This window comes from Perognathus longimembris, chromosome 1 (genome assembly GCF_023159225.1).
Source record: "Perognathus longimembris pacificus isolate PPM17 chromosome 1, ASM2315922v1, whole genome shotgun sequence".
NCBI classification, from domain to species: domain Eukaryota; kingdom Metazoa; phylum Chordata; class Mammalia; order Rodentia; family Heteromyidae; genus Perognathus; species Perognathus longimembris.
In genome coordinates, this window is record NC_063161.1 from 56,575,880 (window position 1) to 56,596,359 (window position 20,480).

Here is a 20,480-nt window from a genome sequence, read left to right on the forward strand (position 1 = left end):
AACACACACACACACACACACACATACACACACACACGTGTGCATACAGTCTCCACTGAAACACCAAGGAGGTTTTGTTTTGCATTTCTTCCCACAAACATCCAATGATCACTGTGGTTTGTCATACTTCTTTTTATGTGTGTATACCCCTCTCTCTACAAGACTGCAACTCTTAAGCACACAGAGTATCTATTTGTACCTGCATCGAAAATATTACCCGTGTATAAATGTTTGATTCACTGCAGTTTTATCAACAACAGAGGGCTCCTTAGGCCTCACCCCCGAATGCCGGTGGGCTTCTTAAGCTGAACCTTCCTGCAGATTTTGCTCTAGAGATCAGTGAGAATGGGAAGCCCTCTCTCATTTGGGATTTGGCCACTTGAGCACCTCCCCCCCCCCCCACACACACACCCCAGACTGCCTGCTCTTCTTGTTGAGGTCAGCCCTGGAGTGGGTGAGGTCATTTGCATTTCAGGAGAGTACCTAGACTGCCACTGTGTAGCTCTGCACTCAGGTAGGACAAGGGACTGTTGGTGAGCTTCCCATTTAGCTGGTGCCTAACAGGCTTGCTTACCTATAAATATCCAGTCTGCTGATGTCTAAATAAAAGCTAGCTTTTCATATAATGAGAAAGTAGTCATCAAATGCTCACAAGATAGCCAGAAATTCCACACATGAGAGTTTGCTTTTCAGTTTGGGCAGAATCCTTTCTCTCTTATCCCACGTGAAGTAGGAAATGGGACAGCAGACAGGCGTGCAGGGACCTGAGGAAAGAGAAGAACATTTAGCCAAGAAGGAAAGGCAGTATGCCAACAGCACATGCCATGCAAACTACTTTTCTAACACCAACCCAAAGAAGGGTGTGGGATCCTCCACAACAGAATGGTGTATGTGTATGTGTGTGTGCACACACACACACACTCAGGACCTGGGTGCTGTCCCTGAGTGTCTCTTCCCTCAAAGTGCTTTACTAGGTAAGCCACAGTTCCACTTCCTGCTTCTTAGTAGTTAATTGGGGATAAAATCTCATGGACTTTCCTGACCAGGCTGGCTTCAAACTGTGAGCTTCAGATTTCAGCCTCTTAAATTGCTAGGATTATAGATCTGAGCCACTTGTGCCTGGTTTACAGGGGAACGAGTTTAAAAGTGTGAGCAAAGTGACAGAATAATGGGTTAATGAGCGGGAGACTTGATCAATAAGGATGTTTGGAATAAATACTTAGAAACCAAATGTCAAGACCCAATAGACAAGCTCACATGCAAGCTCACACCTCTGAATAGAGATAGTCATGTTTTCCTGGTGAGATTTTTCTTTCTTCTATAAATTGGTTTCTTAAAAAAAAAACCCACCCAAAACCCAAGCCAACACTAGGATGGAAATGTGACTTTGTCCTTTACCTGTTAAATATTGCAGAGTCTTACAACACATCTTTCCCAACCCACGCTGTGCTGCAATACATTAGCACAGAGTTGAGAATAAATGGGGACTGACTGTAAATCTTAGTGTCAATGGACTTTTCCAAGTTTTTTTTTCTTGTTTGTTTAGGGTTTAAAACACCTGTCTCTACTTCATATGCCATATCTCCTCAAAATCAAGGTATCCAGTTGCATGCCAGTGGCTCATACCTATAATCCTAGCTCTTCAGGAATCAGAGATTTGAGGATTGTGGTTTGAAGCCAGCGTGGGTAGAAAAGACCATGAGACTCTTATCTCTGATTAAAAGCAAAAAGCTGGAAGTGAAGCAGTGGCTCAGTGGTAGAGCATTCATCTCAAGCTAAAAAGCTTAGGAACAGCACCCAGGTCCTGAGTTCAAGCCAACAACACACACACACAGACACACACACACACACACACACACACACACGCAAATCTGGCCTGGGCTCTACTTTTATTATTTCTTGGCTTTATGGTTTTGAGTAAGCCACTTAATTTCTGGTCACCTAATTTTCCTCTCCCTTGAAATGGAGAAAATAGTAATAATTATTCATCAGGCTTGTTTTATTACAAATCGGCATAATATATGTGAAGATGCTTTGTAACCTAAAGCCACTTTACTAATTATGATAATTACTGATTGATAAATAATCCATGTTAAAATTCTATTGTCAGTCAGGTGCTGGTGGCTCACACCTGTAATCCTAGCTACTTAAGAGGCTGAGATCTGAGGATCATGGTTCAAAAAAGCCTGGGCAAGAAAGTCTGTGAGACTCTTATCTCCAACTGACCACCAGAAGACCAGAAGTGAAGCTGTGGTTCAAAGTGGTAGAGTGTTAGCCTTAAGCAAAAAGAGCTCTGGGACAGCACCCAGGCCCTGAGTTCAAGCCACCTGGCCACCACCACCACCAAAAATAAATTCTGTTGTCAAAAAATAGTATTTGTACAAAAGTCTGCTAAAGAGTCAGGCACTAGCAAATTTTGCCTGTAATGCTAGCTACTCAGGATGCTGCGATCTGAGAATGGTGGAAAGTCTGTGAGAATCTTATCTTGAATTAACTACCAAAACACCAGAACTAGAATTATGGCTAACGTGGGAGAATGCTAGACTTGAAGCTAAGGGACACCACCCAGGACACACACACATACACACACACACACACACACACACACAAACACACACACACAGTTTACTAAAATCACTGCTATCAAAGTTCACCATGATAATTCATATACCAAGGGACTTTATAACACTGTCATAGACTGAATGATAATGGTGTGTCCTAAGGCATTTATTTAGATTATGATATATTAATGACTAGTTTCAGAATCATTAGAACTGAGAGGTGTTCTTCCAAAAAGAATGTATGGTCACAGAAGAATATTGCCAGCTTCATCCCAACTCAATCACAAAGCTTCTGAGTAATTAAAATATCTTAGGATGCATACAGTCACTTTATCAGGTTATTTTCCAAATTTATTAAAGGACAGAGCTTCATTTACAAGTATGTGTGTGTGGATGTGTGTGTGTAGGTGTGTATGTGCCTATCCTGAGTCTTGAACTCAAGGCCTGGGTGCTGTCCCTTTGCTTTTTCACTCCAAGTGCTCTTCCACTTGAGTCAGAACTCCACTTTCAGCTTTTTGGTGGTTAATTGGAGATGAGAGTCTCACAGGTTTCCTGACCAGGCTGGCTTCCAACTATGATCCTCAGATCGCAGCCTCTTGAGTAGCTAGGATTAGAGGCAGGAGCTACCATTGCCTGGTGTCAGCTTTCATTTTAAAAGACATATTTTAGGGTTTTTCCTCTTAAAACAAAAAACAGCCACAAAGCTTGGCCCTAGTTGCTCAGGCCTGTAATCATAGCTACTCAGGAGGCTGAGGTCAGAGATGAAGGCTCAAAGCTAGCCTGGGCGGATAAATCAAAGAGATTTTTTTTTTTAATCTTCAATCAACCAGCAAATAGTTGGAAATTAAAGTGTGGCTCAAGTGGTAAAGGGCCAGTCTTAAGTGAAGGAGTCATGAGGCTCTGAAGGCACTGGGCCAGGGCTTGAGCCCCAGTACCAGCACACACACACACACACACACACACACACACACACACACACACACACACACAAGCAGCCACAAGAAAACAAGTAGCAACAGCAATTTCTAGGCTCAATACACTGAGAAGACTCCGGCTGCTCTGAAATCTTTTTCTCCATTACAAACATTTGATTTTCCTCCATTGATAGGTGAGTGTGTAGTACTACCCCCAAATAACATGAAAGCAGTGCACCAAGAAATGTCTTCCATTTTTTTCAGATAGAAACTGACTCAGGTGCTGGGTACCTGAGGCACATAACCTGTATTCGTAGCTACACAGGAGGCTGAGATCTGAAGATCACTGCTCAAAACCAGCCTCATCTCCAGTTAACCAGGAGAAAGCTAGACGTTCAGTGGCTCAAGTGATAGAGGGCTAGACTTGAACGAAAGGCTAAGGGACAGTGCCCAGGCCCTGAGTTCAAGTCTTAGTACTAAAAATGAAAAAGACAGAGGATGTTTAGTTTATGACTTCAGCTTTCTTTGAAATGAGAATTTTGCTTAAGGTCAGAAAATGGTTTTCTAGAAATAGTTAAATATTTAGCAAGCAGAAATAAAGTTTCAGTGTTGTTTATTATAGTCTTCATCACATAAGCTGAGTATTGTGCTAAAATTAGAATCCCAGAACAGCAACAACAAAATGATGACAAAAGATTCTTGGGCAGAGGCTAGTACGCTAGCCTGTGATCTTGGTCTTGTATTAAGTGACAGGTTTTTAAAGTTTTTATTCATTTTTTATTTATATGTAACCTTTCTTCACCCCTGCCCCCCTCCCCTCCCCCTTCGTGTAAAGTTCAAACTTGCCATCTCTGAAACTCAAGTTTACCAAGTCCTCCATCTCATGGTTCTCTTTTATAAAAGACTTCAAACAGACATTCAACCTGTATTCCCGCGCCCAGGACAGACAGACCCAAACTTTAACCATTGGGAAAGAGAAATCCACTTCACCCCAAGATGTTCCTTCCACGGGATCCGGGCGCGGGGCGCTCGCTCGGGACGCACCGGGGCCGCCGTCCCCGGGGAGGTGGGTGCGGGCGCGCCCCCGGGGCCCCACCTGGGAGCGAGTCCCCGCGTGCAGCTCAGGTTGCCGGCCCGCGATTGGCGGCCGGGCTGGAAGGGAGGGTCCGCGGCCAACGTGACAGCGGGGGACGCTGCCCCCTAGCTCAGCATGGAAATTTCCACTCTTTTTAGCAAGGGGAAAAGAAAAGAGGCAAGGGTCTCTCCATCCTCCCCTTTCCGGACACGTCTCCATCTAAAGCCAGGGCTTGCGGGAGGGGGAAAAAAGAGGCGGTGAGTGAACCCCAGCTTATTTGTTATTATTGTTGTTTCTGTTGGATTTTAGCGACTTGTCAGTGTGCGGACTGTGGCCGGCCCTTCCTCTGAATGGGCTCGTGTGCGCACACGTGTGCAGCCGGTCTCCCAGCCGTGGGGGTGGGCTGGGTTATTGGGCGGGGGGGGGGGGGAGTGAGGTTGTGCGGCTTTGTCTAACTTGTTACCAGTCCTGAATTCTTCTTTTGGCAATGTTTGTTAATGCTGGGGGGTTATTGCAGGTTGGGTTGGCTTGAAGAAGATAAAGCCGGGCGGCACAGCAGGCTGGGAAGGTGGTGCTGGTCAGTCCTCGCGTGTGGCTTGTGCGCGGGGGCGAGGGGATCCCCACTGTGGCTGGTGGGAGGGGCAGGGATTCCCCGGCCCTGCAGGGAATCCTCCCACGGCGGAGGGTCCCACCCGCGTGGTGGCGAGGGAACTTGAGAGAATGCAGCCAAGGTGTTACCCGAGTCGCTGGGCCCCTGCCCGCGTCCTGCGGTGCAAGGTTTAAAATAGACCCCTCTTCCTCTGACAGACAGCTGGGCAGCCCCCCGAAGGCGGGTGGTGAGATTCCTCCAGTGGGCGGCGGAAGGGCTCTCCCCCTGGGAGAGCTTTGGAAAAGGGGGTGCCCTTTAGAGCCCACACAGGCGAAGGGCTAGGCTTGCCTTGGGGGTCTCGCCTTGGGGGCCCGTGGGTGGGTCTGGAGGTGGCGCAAAGGTCTTTTTCGGATTGACCGGGGATTGCCTTCGGGGCGGGTGTTTAGCAAAGGGAGGATTGGCGAGAAAGGCTAGGGGAAGGGGACGAAAGTGGGGTACGAGGAGCGGAGGACGGTGATGATGGAGACTGGGAGGATTCCCTGGAAAAGGGGATGAGGCTGCAGAAGTGGAGGGAAAGGGAGAGAAGGGAGGGAGGAAGGGGAGGTGGGAGAGGAGGGTGGGCGCAGGCTCTGGAGAGCTGGAACGGGATCTGGGCGCTGATTGCTCTGGGGGCAAAGGGGTAAAGAGGATGGCATGGTCCAGGGATGGCATGGGTGGGCGCTGTGCTCTGGATACACACGAGCCAGATGGGGATCTCCCCCAGCCTCTCATATCCCCGTGGAGAGGTTGGAGAGAGCGCATCCCGAGATCAGCTCTGGGAACTCCCAGGGAGAGGCTGAAGGCTGGAGGAAGAAGGTCGAACTGAGTTTGGAGGGTCCCAGAGTAGGGATTCGAGGTGGCCCCCGTGCCAGGACATCTGCTGGGGACTAGAGACACCAAGCTAGGGCCAGGCGATCCCCAGCTGCCACTCGCGGAGTGGGGCCGCTGGTGCTGGATGTCTGCTTGGCTTGGGAAGGGGTGGGGATCCCCCACACCTGTGGGACACTTTCCCCCTCTTGTCGCTGGGGAAGGGCAGCTTGGTGTCCCTGGAGGCAGAAGGGAGTGGACAGGGCTTTACCTTGGGCGGGCAGGCTTCCCAATTTGCTGATTCGCTGCTTTCCTGCTGTCATCCTTGTTTGCTTAGGGGGCAGCTGGCACCTAACCGGCAGGACTAGATGGGCTTACGTTGGCACTGCACAGAAAGACCTTCATCACACTTGCCAGGGCCCAGAAGCTAGGGGCATTAGTGAGGGTTTGCTATAACTGCTTCTTGTGGACATTTCTTCTTGGGGAGTACATGAGAAGATGAACCCATGGTGGTGTGTGCTGGTCCTGGGGCTTGAACTCAGAGCCTAAGCACTGTCCCTTAGCTTTTCACTCAAGGCTGGCACTCTACCACTTGAGCCACATCACCACTTCCAGGTTTTTGGTGATTAATTGGAGATAAATCTCATGGGCTTTCCTGTGTGGTTCGTTTGGAACTGTGATCCTTAGATCTCAGCCTCCTGAGTAGTAAGGATTGTAGGTGCAAGCCACCAGTGCCCAACAATGTTGTTGTTTTTATTTACACAGCAAACAAGTTTCTAACAGAAGTTTGTAGACTCTCTAAGGCAACACAAGTGTGTGTGTGTGAGAGAGAGAGAGAGAGAGAGAGAGAGAGAGAGAGAGAGAGAGTCTCAAATTCTAACCAGTAAATGTACAGATATTCTTGCTGTCCTGGAGGTGGGTACAGACTGAGACAGGCAATTGCTAAGTGCTATGTGTATGCACAGATGAGAAACATGGATTAGGCTAATCTACCACAAAGCAACACAAAACCGGATGACTGTCTAAAGGGATAAAGAGATGGGAGGGGAGCCTGGGCTGGCCTCTTCTAGATTAGTGATAGTAAGGGCTCACACTTAGGTACCAGTTACAGTCTTTATTGCTACTAAGCCTTCCTTTCATATGTTAATAAACAACCTTTTGAGACAGGTCCTACTATTATGCCAATCTCACATATCAGGAAATGCTGGCTCATAGGGAAATAACATATCTAGAAATTCTGTTTGAACACAAATTGTTCTTCAATGTGAACAGTCAATTCTCTCTCATTTTGTACTTTATCTTGGGTAGAATTGTGGGCATGATACATACAGCATAGGCAGGCAACTTCTTTCTATCCTTTCCTCCTTCCTCCTCTTCCTCTTCCCCCTCTTCTCCTCCCCCTCCTTGCCCTCCTTCCCTCCTCCTCTTTCTCCCTCACCCTCTCCCTATCCCTTTCTCCTCCCTCCTCCTTCTCTCTTCTTTCTCTTTTGTGCCAATACTGGAACTTGATCTTAGGGCTTGTTTGCTGTCCTTTAGTTTTTTCTGCTCATGGCTGGCACGGTACCATTTGAACCACAGTTCCACATCAGGTTTTTGGCAGTTCATTGGAGATAAGAGTCTCATAGACTTTCCTGCCCTGGCTGGTTTTGAACCATGATCCTCAGATCTCAGCTTCCTGAGTAGCTAGGATGTGCGAGCCACCAGTGCCTGTTAGCAAAGATTGCTATATATTGGGGAGAAAAGTTGAAGCCAGGCACCTGTGGCTCACACCTGTAATCCTAGCTACTCAGGAGGTGGAGACAGAAGGACTGATGTTCAAAGCCAGCCCAGGCTGGAGACACTTATCTCCAGTGAACCATTAAAAAAAACTGAGAGAAATTGAAGTGTGGTTCAGTGGTATGGCATCAGCCTTAAGAGAGAAAGCTAAGGGACAGCACTCAGGCATCGAGTTTAAGTCCCAGAACCACCCCCCAGACCCTAGACAGCTGTGAAGGGAGAGAACAGAACTGAATGGAAGTCAGCAAGGGATGGAGATGAGTTATGTGACACAGAAGAAGTGAGCCATGGGGAAAATGGAAAAACAGAATCACCTTCCTGTGACAGCTGACCTTCTTGGTCTTCTTCCCACTCTACACAAGAACCTGATACCACTCACTCCATCCACAAGTAGCCATTGCCATTATCATCCAGAGACTCTCTTAAAGACTTTCTCTCATCCTGACTCTAACACCAAGAACCAGGGTGAGATAAACTCGAGGTGCTCAGGAAACACTGGCTGAAAAATAGATTGGTCCAGGAGAGGAATGGAATAAACAGCTGTATTCTGCAGCAAAAAAAACGGGGGTGGGGGTGGGGCAGGGAAGAGTCAGATGTGAACACTGGCTTTAGAAAGAGGTCAGAGACTATTTTAAGTCTTGGTGGTATTTGAGCTAGGTTTGAAGGAGAAGCAAAAGCCAGGCAAAGAACTGGGAGTAGCCAGGAGAGGGCTTGCAATGGACAGAGCAGCTCAGATGAGAAGAGAAGGTAGAAAGGGGCTAGTTTAGGAATTGAAGCAATTGCTACTCAGGGGAGGAGAACACTAGGCAGGCTCATAGGGGTTAGAGGCGGGGCTGGGGAGGGAGATGTGCCCATGGAAATCCTTGCACATTCTCTCTTCAGAAGTCCCCTTGCTCTGCCCCTTCCTTTTTTAAAATTTATTTATTATTTATTTATTAATTAAACAAAAAATTTTGACAAGGTGTTGTGCACAAGGGGTGCAGTTACATAGTAGGGCAGTGTGTACATTTCTTGTGATATCTTACACCCTGTTTTTCTTTCCTTTCCCTAGGTCAGGTAGACATATATACAATACACAGTGTACCAAGAACATATACAGTATCCACGTGGCCTACACCAAAGAAAATTCGCCTAGGGCTTTAAATGTAATGTCGACAGTAGACAATATGTCAACAATAGTCTTATATGAACGTACATACATAGCTTTTGAGCTATTGTGATCCACTGAGAGGTCTATTTTTGACCTTTATATGTTGAGTAGTTGTTTGGTTTTAGTTATATAATGTAGGGTCGCTGACCCAAACCTGTGGGATATACCATTTGACAAGAAGTTTTTGGTTTCACAGACCTGGTCTCTACTGTCTCCCCCTCCCCCCTCCTTAACAGTCATATATCAGGGAGATCATGCCCCTTTGTTTTCTGTGTTCTAGGCTTGTCTCGCTCAACATTATTTGTTCAAGTTCTGACCATTTCCCTGCGAATACCAATATTTCACCATTCCTAATCGTTATGTAGTATTCCATTGTGTATAGGTACCATATCTTTTGGATCCATTCATCTGTGGAGGGGCATCTGAGTTGTTTCCATATTTTGGCTATTGTGAATTGTGCCGCGATAAACATGGAAGTGCAAATGTCTTTTTGATATCTTGGGACCTGTTGTTCAGGATAGATGCCTAGGAGTGGTATGGCTGGGTCATAGGGTAGGTCTATGTTTAGCTTTTTGAGAAACCTCCATACTGTTTTCCAAAATGGTTGTACTAATTTGCACTCCCGCCAACAATGGAGAAGGGTTCCTCTTTCCCTGCACCCCCTCCAGCATTTGTTGTTGCCTGAGTTCAGAGTATAGGCTATTCTCACTGGAGTGAGGTGGTATCTCAGGGTTGTTTTTATTTGCATTTCCTTTACTGCTAGGAATGTTGAACATTTCCTCATATGTTTCTTTGCCATTTTTATCTCTTCTCTTGTGAAGTCTCTCTTTAGCTCCTTTGCCCATTTACTAATTGGTTTACTGTCTGCCCCTTCCTTGATTGATGCATAGAAAGCATTTAATATGTTGTAGCTATTATGATTACTTCTTCATCCAAAGCATTATTTGAAATGCTAACCATATCCATGTTCACATTAATGTGTGTGTGTGTGTGTGTGTGTGTGTGTATGTGTACTGTGTTGGCTTCAGCATTTGAGAGTCAGTGTTATAGGTATGTACCATCTCTCCTGACTCGTGTTTTATTAAAAAAAATTTTTTTGTGCTGGTTCTAGGACTTGAACTCAGGGCCTGGGCACTGCCCTTGAGCTTTTTTTTTTCTGCTCAAGGTTAGCATTCTCCCACTTGAGCCACAGATCCACTTATGGCTTTTGGGGTGGTGACTTGGACATTAAGAGTCTCACAGATCAAAATGTCTCACTTGCCTGCCCTCCTAGCTGGCTTTGAGCCATGATCCTTAGATCTCAGCCTCCTGAATAGCTAGGATTACAGATGTGAGCCACTTAAATGTGTGGGGTTTTTTTTAATGACATTATTTCCCTCTAACACATTTTCCTGTCATAGATGAAATGATGGAACTCTGAGGGGAAATGGAAGAAGATTAAGCAATTCTCATTCAGGTCAGTCCGGACAGAAGCTAATGTCATTCCCACAGTGCAGAAATGAAACCTTCCCTTGTTTCCTGTTGTCTATTCCCTCCCAATCTGTGTAGTGTGTATCTACCATTAAAACAGGCATCATCTCTAGTTCCGGTGTTTTCTTTCATTTCTCTCTCCTCATGCTGCCACCCATATCTCACCCTATGTCTGCCATAAAGACACTGTCCATGTTGGTTGAATGAAGGAAGGAAAACTAGCTTCTTCTTCCTTTTTGGAATAATATTTGTTCTTCAAATAAACACTTTTCACTTATCTGCTCAAGACTTGTGTGTTGTTGACAGTCAATATTATTATTATTATGATTATTATTATGATTACTATTATTATTATTTTCTAGTGCTGATACTACAACTTGCATCTAGGGCCTGGGCCCTGCCCCTGATCCTTTTTTTTTTTTTTTTTCCTCAAGGACACTTTACCACTTGAGCCACAGCTCCACTTCTGACTTTTTGATGGTTCATTGGAGAAAAGAATCTCATGGGCTTTCCTGCCAGGGCTGGCCTTGAACTGTGATCCTCAGATCTCAGCCTCCTGAGTGGCTAGTGGCTAGGATGACAGTGAGCTCCGGCTCACCTGCCCATTGTTTTTGGTCCATTCAGAGTCTTATTGACCACCACTCCCCATTCTCTTTCTTCTGTGTTTGTCCTGACACCCTCACTGTGCGTCATTTGCTCCTTTTTCACTTCGTGTTCCTCACCACGAGGACTTTGCTCTTTGCTTTGGCATAATTTTATAGTACCAGGTACACTCCCGGTACTATAAAAATGTTAAAGAAGAAAAGAATAAAAAAGTGTCAGCCTTGGCCACCAGCTGGTGAGGCCTGGGTTGTGTCTGCGGTGCCGGCACCGGGCACAGGCGAGGCGATCTGTGGGTCACGCGCGTCCTGCGCTGCAGGCGGGGTGGGGCGTGTGCTGCACCGAGAAGCATGAGCCTGGAGCCTGCGTCCAGGGGGGACCGCGGTAGGGCAAGATCCTAGGACGCTGCCCCTGTGCAGGTTCGTCGGTTGCTCTCCAGGGCCTCGGTGAGGGGACAAGGAAGGAGGGAGATGAGCTTTGGAAGGGAAGTGAGAAGCAAGAGGAAGGAAGAACAGATGAAGGAGAGAGCGGATGGGACCTTAAGAGGAGAGGATGCAAAGGCTTCTCTGCATAAAACAAAGGCGGCTGCGCGCTGGGTGGTGCTACCTGTGCTGTGGGCTCGGTGGGCTCGGTGGGCTCCGTGGGCCGCTCTCCCCACCTGCGAGGGAGGTGAGCATCCGTGCAGATATGCAGAATGTTCTTAGAAATGGGGCGATCTTCCGTGGGGAAAGGGTTGTGAAAGTGCTGGCATTTGCATGCTGACTTTGTGACTGCTGGAAAAGCAAGCAAATGTTGCAAGCACTCGGTAAATGGAGTTACTTTCGGATGTGCGAGAACACTTGTGTTTCTCTGTTCTTCAAAGCGATTGCTTAGTGGTAGTGCATTTAAAAAAAATGTTTGACCCCTCTTTGTTATGTGTGGCTCGTGTCCATGTGTGTTTATGTGTGTGTGTGTGTGTGAGAGAGAGAGAGGTGTACAGGACTTACAAAGTAGGACATATATATCAGGATGTATTTGAAGTATGTATTATACACACACTCACATATGCATTTTGCTCCAACTCAAGGCTTTCCTCAGCTTGCTTGCTCATGGCTGGTGCTATATGACTTAAACCATGCATCCTGCCCAGGTTTTTGCTGGTTAATTGGAGATGGAGTCCCAAAGACGTTTCTGCCTATGTTGGCCTCAGCCTTCTGAGCAGCTAGGATTATAGGTGTGATCTGCCATCACCCTGCATTGCTCTACTATATTTCATTATTCTTTCTGTACAGAGTAGTCCATATGATTGATGGGCTTACAAACATTGACATTTCTTTACTTTGACACCATAACAGATTTTTCGAAAATTGCTCAGGTAGGCAGGGAGGACTTATATACCTTCCATTCACTTTACTCTATTTCCCTGTCTCCCTCCCTCCCTTCCTTCCTTCCTGTTTTTGGTGCTGGGATTGGTGCATATTAGGTAAAAGCTCTACCACTGAGTCACACCTGTAGACTTCAGTTTCCCTGAGTTATTGCATCTGATATGCTGTCAGTACAACTTCAAAACAAAGAAAATTGACACTAGTACAAGATGTGTATGTAGTTTTGGTATCATTTTATGGCATGCATACATTTGTGCAACGACGGCCAAACAGGATGCAGACCTTTCTTCACCACAAAGGTCTCTGTTATGCAACACCTTTATTACCACACACTCCCTGTCTCCCTACCCCTGGCAACCAGATACTTTCTATCTCTATACTCTGGTCATTTTGAGAATGTTACCCAAAAGCTAGGCACTGGTGGTTCACATCTGTTATCCTAGCTATTCAGGAGGCTGAGACCTGAGGATCACAGTTTAGAGCCAGTCCCAGGCAGATAAATCTGTGAGATGGTTATCTCATTTAACCAACAAAAAGTTGGAAGTAGAGCTGTGTTGAAGTGGTAAAGTGCCAACCTTGAACAAAAAGGCTAAAGAACAGGGTGCAGGCCCTGAGTTTAAGCCACAATTCTGGTACGTGTGTGTGTGTGTGTGTGTGTGTGTGCATGTACACACACACACACAAATATTACTAATGGAATAACACTATATGATTTTTTGAGAGTGAGTTGTCACTCTCAGAGTGATCACACAATCCTTCATTTTATTGTGTAAATCCATAGTTCTGTCCTTTTTGTTGCCAAGTAGTATTCCAGATACTTGACTCTAGTGATATCTTTGATTGCTCAATCAATTGATTGATCATTTTATTTATTTATTTGTTTGTTTATTTTCAAAGCTATGAGGATGGTGATTTGGTAAACTTGAGGGACTGAAAAGTTGCTGAAGACACTTGATGAGATAAAAAGAAGAAAAAAATTGAATAAGGTTTTCTTTTCAATTTGTGTGTGATAGGACAAAAGAATGTAGGGTGTATCTTTATTTAAGACCAAAGTCAAGCAGGCATGGTAGCACTCCGGAGGGAGAATTAAAAAGATTGTGGTTTGAGACCAGTCAGGACAAAGTTTGTATGAGATCCCTATATGCAAAACAAATTATAAGCAGAGGAGCTGGAGGCATGGCTCAAGTAGAGCACCTGCCTAGCAAGCATAAGACTCTGGTTCAAACTTCAGGACTGTAAAAACAAAAACCCAGAGATTGTGAGGAATGGCAAGGATAAAAGGAACAGGGCAAAAGAATGTCTGTGTCTAGACAATAAGGTGTGAAAATTTCTACTCCTAGTCTATCAGTTCTATTAATTTTTTAACCTTTAGTTAAAACAATTCAAGTTTCTTGAAACTCCACAAAAACAAAGCCTCTTTATAACAGGAAATTTCCTGTCTCTGAGCTAATAGCTGAGGGACAGGGGCATGTCTGGAAATAGCAGCCAGTAGCAGTTTGGTTTGACTAGGGGTCATTTTGTTGTGAAAATCACTTACCTTTTCAGAGGCAAATCTGCTTTGATGAGTCTTTCAAAATAGACCCATGGAATAGACCCATTCGTCCTTACTTTTTGATATATATTTTATTGTCTTTTTATCATTATTTTTCTGGTTTCATTTCAATTGGTATAGGAATGTTGCATCTTTCTTTCATTTATTTTTATTACCCTTAAATAGTTGTACAAAAAGTTCTCAATTTTACATGTTAATTTGTAAGGACACTGCATCTTGATCAATGTCACCTCTTGCATCGTTCTCCCTCAACTCTCCAACTTCCTCCATCATACTGTTTTTATGATTTGTTTTGAGTAAATATTAGATATTGTGTGTTGCTTTGCTCCTGGGCTATAGGTGCTGTGTGTATGCGTGTGTACGTGAGTGTGTGTGTACATGAGTGTATCTGTGAGCGTGAATATATGTGAATGTTGTGTGTTCACTCATTTGTGTGAATGTATATGTGTGATTATGTGCATTCATGAATGTACATACACGTGTAGGTATATGAGTGTGAATGTATGCATGTGTCAATGTGGATAGTCATGCGTGTGCATGTGTGTGTGTTTATCATGAGATCCCTCATCTTGTAGAAATAAAATTAACTTAGTCCTATAATCTTTTTTTAATGTAAGAAAATGGATTTGTTCCTGATTTTTAGCTCCACACAATTTGCAAATAGACTTGAAGTCTCATGATACAGCTGTCAAAGCATAGACCTAAGACTCATCACCCAGGGGAGGAGCCACTAACACCCACTGATATTTCTCTACCTAACCTATTTTAGTGTCATTTGCAAATAAACTACAGACCATATATGGGCCAAAAGGCAATTAAGTGAATCTCTTGAAACATTAAATGTATAAACAACAGCATATTATCAACATTTACATAGTTTGTCTCATAATAATGACATCCTTAAAGGTATTCATTTTAAGGGATAGATTCATCAAGAAAATATTACATATCTTTTAGTACACTGGTACTGTATCTTATACAGGGAAATTAAATGTAAGCCTAGTCATCAGCTTAATACAGGATCCTTTCCCATCAGCTTTAATTTTTTTTATTGTTATTATAAAGGCAGTGTACAAAGCAGTTACAGTTATATAAGTCAGGTAATGAGTACATTTCTTTTTGGACAATGTCACCACTTCCCTTGCTCTCTCCCAGTTTTTCCCTCTCATTCCCATCTACAAGTTGTGTAGTTCATTTTCAACATAGAGTATCTTGTGAGTACCACTGCTGCCATTCTGTGCTCCCCCCCTTACCCATCTAAAGACAGATAAATTAACAAAGAAGACACAAAGAAAACAATAGCAACAAAGGAAAAAATCTCTTGTTTCCATTTCCTGGAGTTCATTTTGATAAATATTATTTTATATGATCAGACCTGTTAGCATTTATTAGTAAAAGAATCACAATTAGGTCACAAATAAACAGGCAAATTATTAATTGCGTGACTTAAGAGTTAGAATGAAAACTTGTAAAAATTATTTGATATACTGTATAGAAAAGTTAGATGACACAGTGAAACCAACTACTTTAAATTTTGCCTGTAAGGAAGACAGAAGAAACTTTAGTGCTGAAAGATACAATAAAGTCTATTTTGGAACTTAATTTTCAAGAAGAAGGAAAAATATTTCAACAGAATTAAGGACTAGTAAAGATCTTAAGAAGGGCCTTCTTAAAACCAGGAAGGTCCTGTGCTTGCTGTGTAAAGCCTCCCCCCCTCCCCCCCCGCCATGCAGAAGACAAACCTTCCCTGGTTTGGTTAGTTCTGTAATCTTGAGGGAGTGGACATTTTATTTGTTCTAAGTTGGGGGACAGAACAAAGGTCCCAGTGAGCTCTATTTTCTCTAGGCTGTTTACTTATGTGACTGATGGTGCCAGTCATCAGGAAGGCATGATAAGAAATGAAGAAATGCTAATATGTTTGTGGCTCCTCACATTGCAAGCATCGGTTGTTCCTTGTATAAATCATTTTCTTTAAAGAGAGAAAATAGAATTAAAAAAAATTGGTTATACCTATTTAAAGCTATTGACACTTTTCAGTAAGGTGTACTTTAAAATGAAATTTTCTTTCAGTCTATAGGTCCGTCAGTGTTTCAGAGTATCGCCATGTCACCATGGTAAGCTTCAGCTGTAACCACAAAACTGCAGAGTCCTAGTGGGTAGAAATTTCTGTTTGGTTGAAGGAAGTTTCTAATATCTTCTTTCTGCCTTCCAAATTTTGTCATGAATAGCAGGAAACACATATGTGGTTCCTTGTTTTGGAACACAGTCCCAAGGAGAATGTGCAGTATAGTCAACTTCCATTGTCACTCAGTTCCAACAATAATCAACACTTGTCTGCTGTACTTCATCTACAACCATAGCTTTCCTTCTCTGTGGCTACTCTACCTCCATCAAGGCCAGTCAATATCTAAGCAAATGCAAGTCATCCAAGATTTTGCTCCTTGCATGATTCAGTACACATCTCAAAAAGAAAATAATAACTAAAATACGGTCACACCTTGAACAAAACAATGTCAACATTTCCTTAATATTATTAAACATCCAAGCCAGGTACTGGTGACTGACATCTGTAATCCTGGCTATACTATTTGTTACCTCCTCCCTCCTTCCGTCCTCCTTCCTCCCCCTTTCCCTCTCCCCTCATGAGTTGTTCAGTTGGTTTACACCAAATGGTTTTGCAAGTATTGCTTTTGGAGTCATTTGTCTTTTTATCCTTTATCTCTCAATTTTGATTTTCCCTTTCACTTCCCTAGTTCTAATACCAGTATATACAGTATCCAGGGTACTCAGATGAGATACAGTGATAGCGCGGGGACAACCACAGGGAGGGGATACAAGAGGATCATCAACAAAAGAAGCTACAGTTTCACATGGCATGTTGAAATTGATTACAACAGTGATATAACAGTCATTTCCATAACATGGAGTTTCTCTCACTTAGCATCATCTTATGTGTTCATAAGGGCATAGCTATTGGGCTCTTGTGATCCTGTGCTGTGACTAGCCTAAACCTGTGCTAATTATTCCCTATGAGGGAAACCATAGAGTCCATGTGTCTTTGGGTCTGGCTCACTTCACTTAGTATAATTTTTTCCGAGTCCTTCCATTTCCTTATGAATGGGGCAATGTCATTCTTTCTGATACAGGCATAAAATTCCATTGTGTGTATGTACCGCATTTTCCTGATCCATTCATCTACTGAGGGGCATCTGGGTTGGTTCCATATTTTAGCAATGACAAATTGAGCAGTCACATCTTCTTAAAAGTTTTGCTTTCTACCTCACCTACCCCTCCCTTCTAATCCATAAATTCAAATAATCAGTCAACTCTTTTTTTCCCTTTTACAATTAGATTACAGAGCCTTGCCACATGGAATTACTCATTTTGAGTTTTGTTGATTTACATCATTTTCAAAGTAGCCTCAAATTGTAATGTTTACCTTTAATTCTAGCTCTCATAAGATTATTTCCCATTTATAGGGAAACTAAAGTGTGTTTTGCCTTAAAGATCCTTTAACTTATATTTTTCTAATTTTGCTCAGTGTCCTTCTACTTTATTAATTAACTGTTTTTGTATGTGCTAGTGTTGGGGCTAGAACTCAGGGCCTGGCGAATACCCTTTAATTTTTACCCACAAAGCTGGTGCTCAACTACTTGAGCCCCAGGTCAATTTCTGGCTTTTTGCTGGCTAACTGGAGATAAGAGTCTCATAGATTTTCCTTCTCTGGCTGGCTTCGGACCACAGTCCTCAGATCACAGCCTCTTGAGTAGCTAGAATTATAGGCATGAGCCACCAGCACCTGACTCTCTTCTACTTTAAAACTAGGCTTTGCCTTAACACTTTTTCCTGAAAGGACTTGGTCAAATTGGAGGGATCTTTCAAACCAGAGTTCAAAATTTGTCCTGTTTTCCCTAGAGGTGATTGCTCAACTAACATTGCAAGATATAACCAGTAAACCATTGTGTTGTTTTGATTTAATCAAGCCACATGACTATGTTTTTAAAGTCCTTTATATTATTGATATGCAGTGAAATACTTATTATGGAAATACATATCTGGAATTTCCTTTGGGAGATGTGGTAAGATTGGCCATTTGCTTTGAGTTTCAAAAGCACAGGTTTGAGAAAAATCAACACATGTAGACCTGCTTGGTTATTAAAGGTTCTCCATATTGAGCATCCACATTCATTCTGTTTCTGAGAGAGAGAGAGAGAGAGAGAGAGAGAGAGAGAGAGAGAGAGAGAGAGAGAGAGAGAGAGAGAGAGAGAGTAGCATGCAGGAAGCAATCTATTCTATAAGATCTGAAAATAACTGGAAGCTGCAAATGTGGAGTGGTAGATTTCTTACCTGACATTCCCAAGTCTCTGGTTCTATACCTAGCACCACAAAGAGGAGGAGGAGGAGGAGGGGGAGGAGGAGGAGGAGGAGGAAGAGGAGGAGGAGGAAGAGGAGGAGGAGAGGAAGAAGAGGAAGAGGAGGAGGAGAAGGAAGAAAAGGAAGAGGAGGAGGAAGAGGAGGAAGAAGAAGAGGAGAAGGAGGAGCAGGAGGAGAGGAAGAAGAGGAAGAGGAGGAAGAAGAAGAGGAGAGGAGGAAGAGGAGGAGGAGGAAGAAGAGGAAGAGGAAGAAGAAGAGGAGAGGAGGAAGAGGAGGAGGAGGAAGAAGAGGAAGAGGAGGAGGAGGAGGAGGAAGGGGAAGAAGAAAAAGTAGAGGAGGAGGAGGAAGAGCAGGAGGAGGAAGAGGAGGAAGAGGAGGAAAAGGCATTGGAGATATCTGTGCAAAAAAGGCTACCACCAAAAATTTACAATGAGTGGGCAATTTCTGGAAGATTTGTGCAAAAATGATTAGAAACTTTCTATTGAGAAAAAAAGATGAGAAATTGAACTTAATTTTATTTATTATTACCATTGAAAAGTAGGTATATAGCCAGGTGCTATTGGCCCACAACTGTAATCCTAGCTACTCAGGAGACTGCGATCTGAGGGTCACTGTTCAAAGCCAGTCTGAGCAGGAAAGTCAGTGAGATTCTTATCTCCAATTAACCACCAAAAAGCCAGAATTGGAACTGTAGTTTAAGTGGGAGAGCTCTAGCCTTGAGAATAAAACCTCAGGGACAGTGCCCAGGCCCTGAGTTCAAGTCTCAGGACTGGCATCCACACACAAAAAATATGAAAGTAAAACTCAACCTCAAATTCTGTCACAGATATTTCAGGAATTTGAATGCCTGTGCTCAAGAGAGATGATTTTATATTAACAGTTTCCAATCCTTTTGAAGTGATAATAAAAAATTTATGGATAACCACCAGGTATTCTGTATGCACCCACACTAACACACACAAAACACAATTTGGAGTTTCTAGCTTTGTCAATTTTTTGTTATGAAAATTAGAAAAAGAGTCCAAATCTTATGTGAATGAATACATGTTTTTAGGTGTTGGTACTGGGGTTTGAACTTATCACCTTAGGCTCTTGCTTGCTGTTTTTGCTCAAGGCAGCACTAACTACTTGAACTATACCTTTACTTCCAGCTTTACTGGTTAATTTGAAATAAGCATCTCATGAACTTTCTTAACTGGGCTGGCTTTGCATCGAGATCCTTATATCTCAGCCTTCTGAGTAGCTAGGATTATAGGCATTCGCCATTGGCTCTGGCTTTCACGTTTTATTACTGCTTTATTCTCCAGCAAAGTAAATATATTGTGGAGTGTGTTAAGTTTCACAAACAATGTGAGATTTAGCCCCCACCCCCTCCTCCCAGTTAATACCAATTGGAGCCTAGAGAAACCTATCCTGACTAATGACAAATAATGTCCCCACAATAAGACAGAAGAAATGTCTTGGCTTGGCTTTTGAAGATTTTTTAACTTTTATTTTATTTTATTTTTTAGTGATTGGAGAGCTTTACTTATTTTTGTATTTTCATTTTATTGATATATACATATATATTTGGTTATACAAAGGAGTTTCATCATCATATTTCTGTACATGCCAACTATGATCAAAATTAACCTATCACTTCCTCACCTCTCTCCTTTTGCTCTGCTTTTAGAACTTTACAGGCCTTATGAAGTATTTCCAGAATACTTACCCCACTCTGGCTCCTATTCCTAAATGTGCCCTATCTTATGTTTCTGTTATTTATATCCTGTTATTCTGTTATTTGTATACAGTTGCTGGGGACCTTTGCAGCCACTCATATTAACACAAAGGGTCTTGCTTCTATTGACTCAGCATCGCACTATGTGATGGGCCCACCTGTTTAGAAGTGAGCACTGAAAGGCTCAGGAGCCTCCCAGCTCACAGTGTAAGCAGAATGTGGGTCACTTGCTTTGGCATTTGGAAGATGTGTCTTGGTTCAGCTTTGGGTCTTCATGATCAGTATCACCAAAAAGAATGATAACCCAAAGCATGGCAAATCTCCTCCCCTGCCCTGCCCCTCCTCCCTACCCCCACTGCAATCTGCCAGTACATTTACATGTTTAAACTGGCTAAAAGACAGGTGTGAGGGGGTCAATACTGCCATGGTGTGCTTTAGCCTTACAGGTTGGTTAATATTAAACAAACAAATGGCAAACTGTGTCTGTTA

The 20,480-nt window shown here is 43.4% G+C and overlaps 1 protein-coding gene across 2 annotated transcripts in view; it reads left to right on the top strand.

The window, feature by feature from the left end:
* The first annotated feature begins 4,704 nt into the window (after positions 1-4,704).
* The window catches only part of Slc38a4 (solute carrier family 38 member 4), a 74,710-nt gene continuing 58,934 nt past the window's right edge, over positions 4,705-20,480 (top strand). For both annotated transcript variants that reach the window (XM_048365794.1, XM_048365803.1), the window contains exon 1: positions 4,705-4,807. The gene's annotated coding sequence lies outside the window, so the exon portion shown is untranslated. The remainder of the gene's footprint in view (positions 4,808-20,480) is intronic.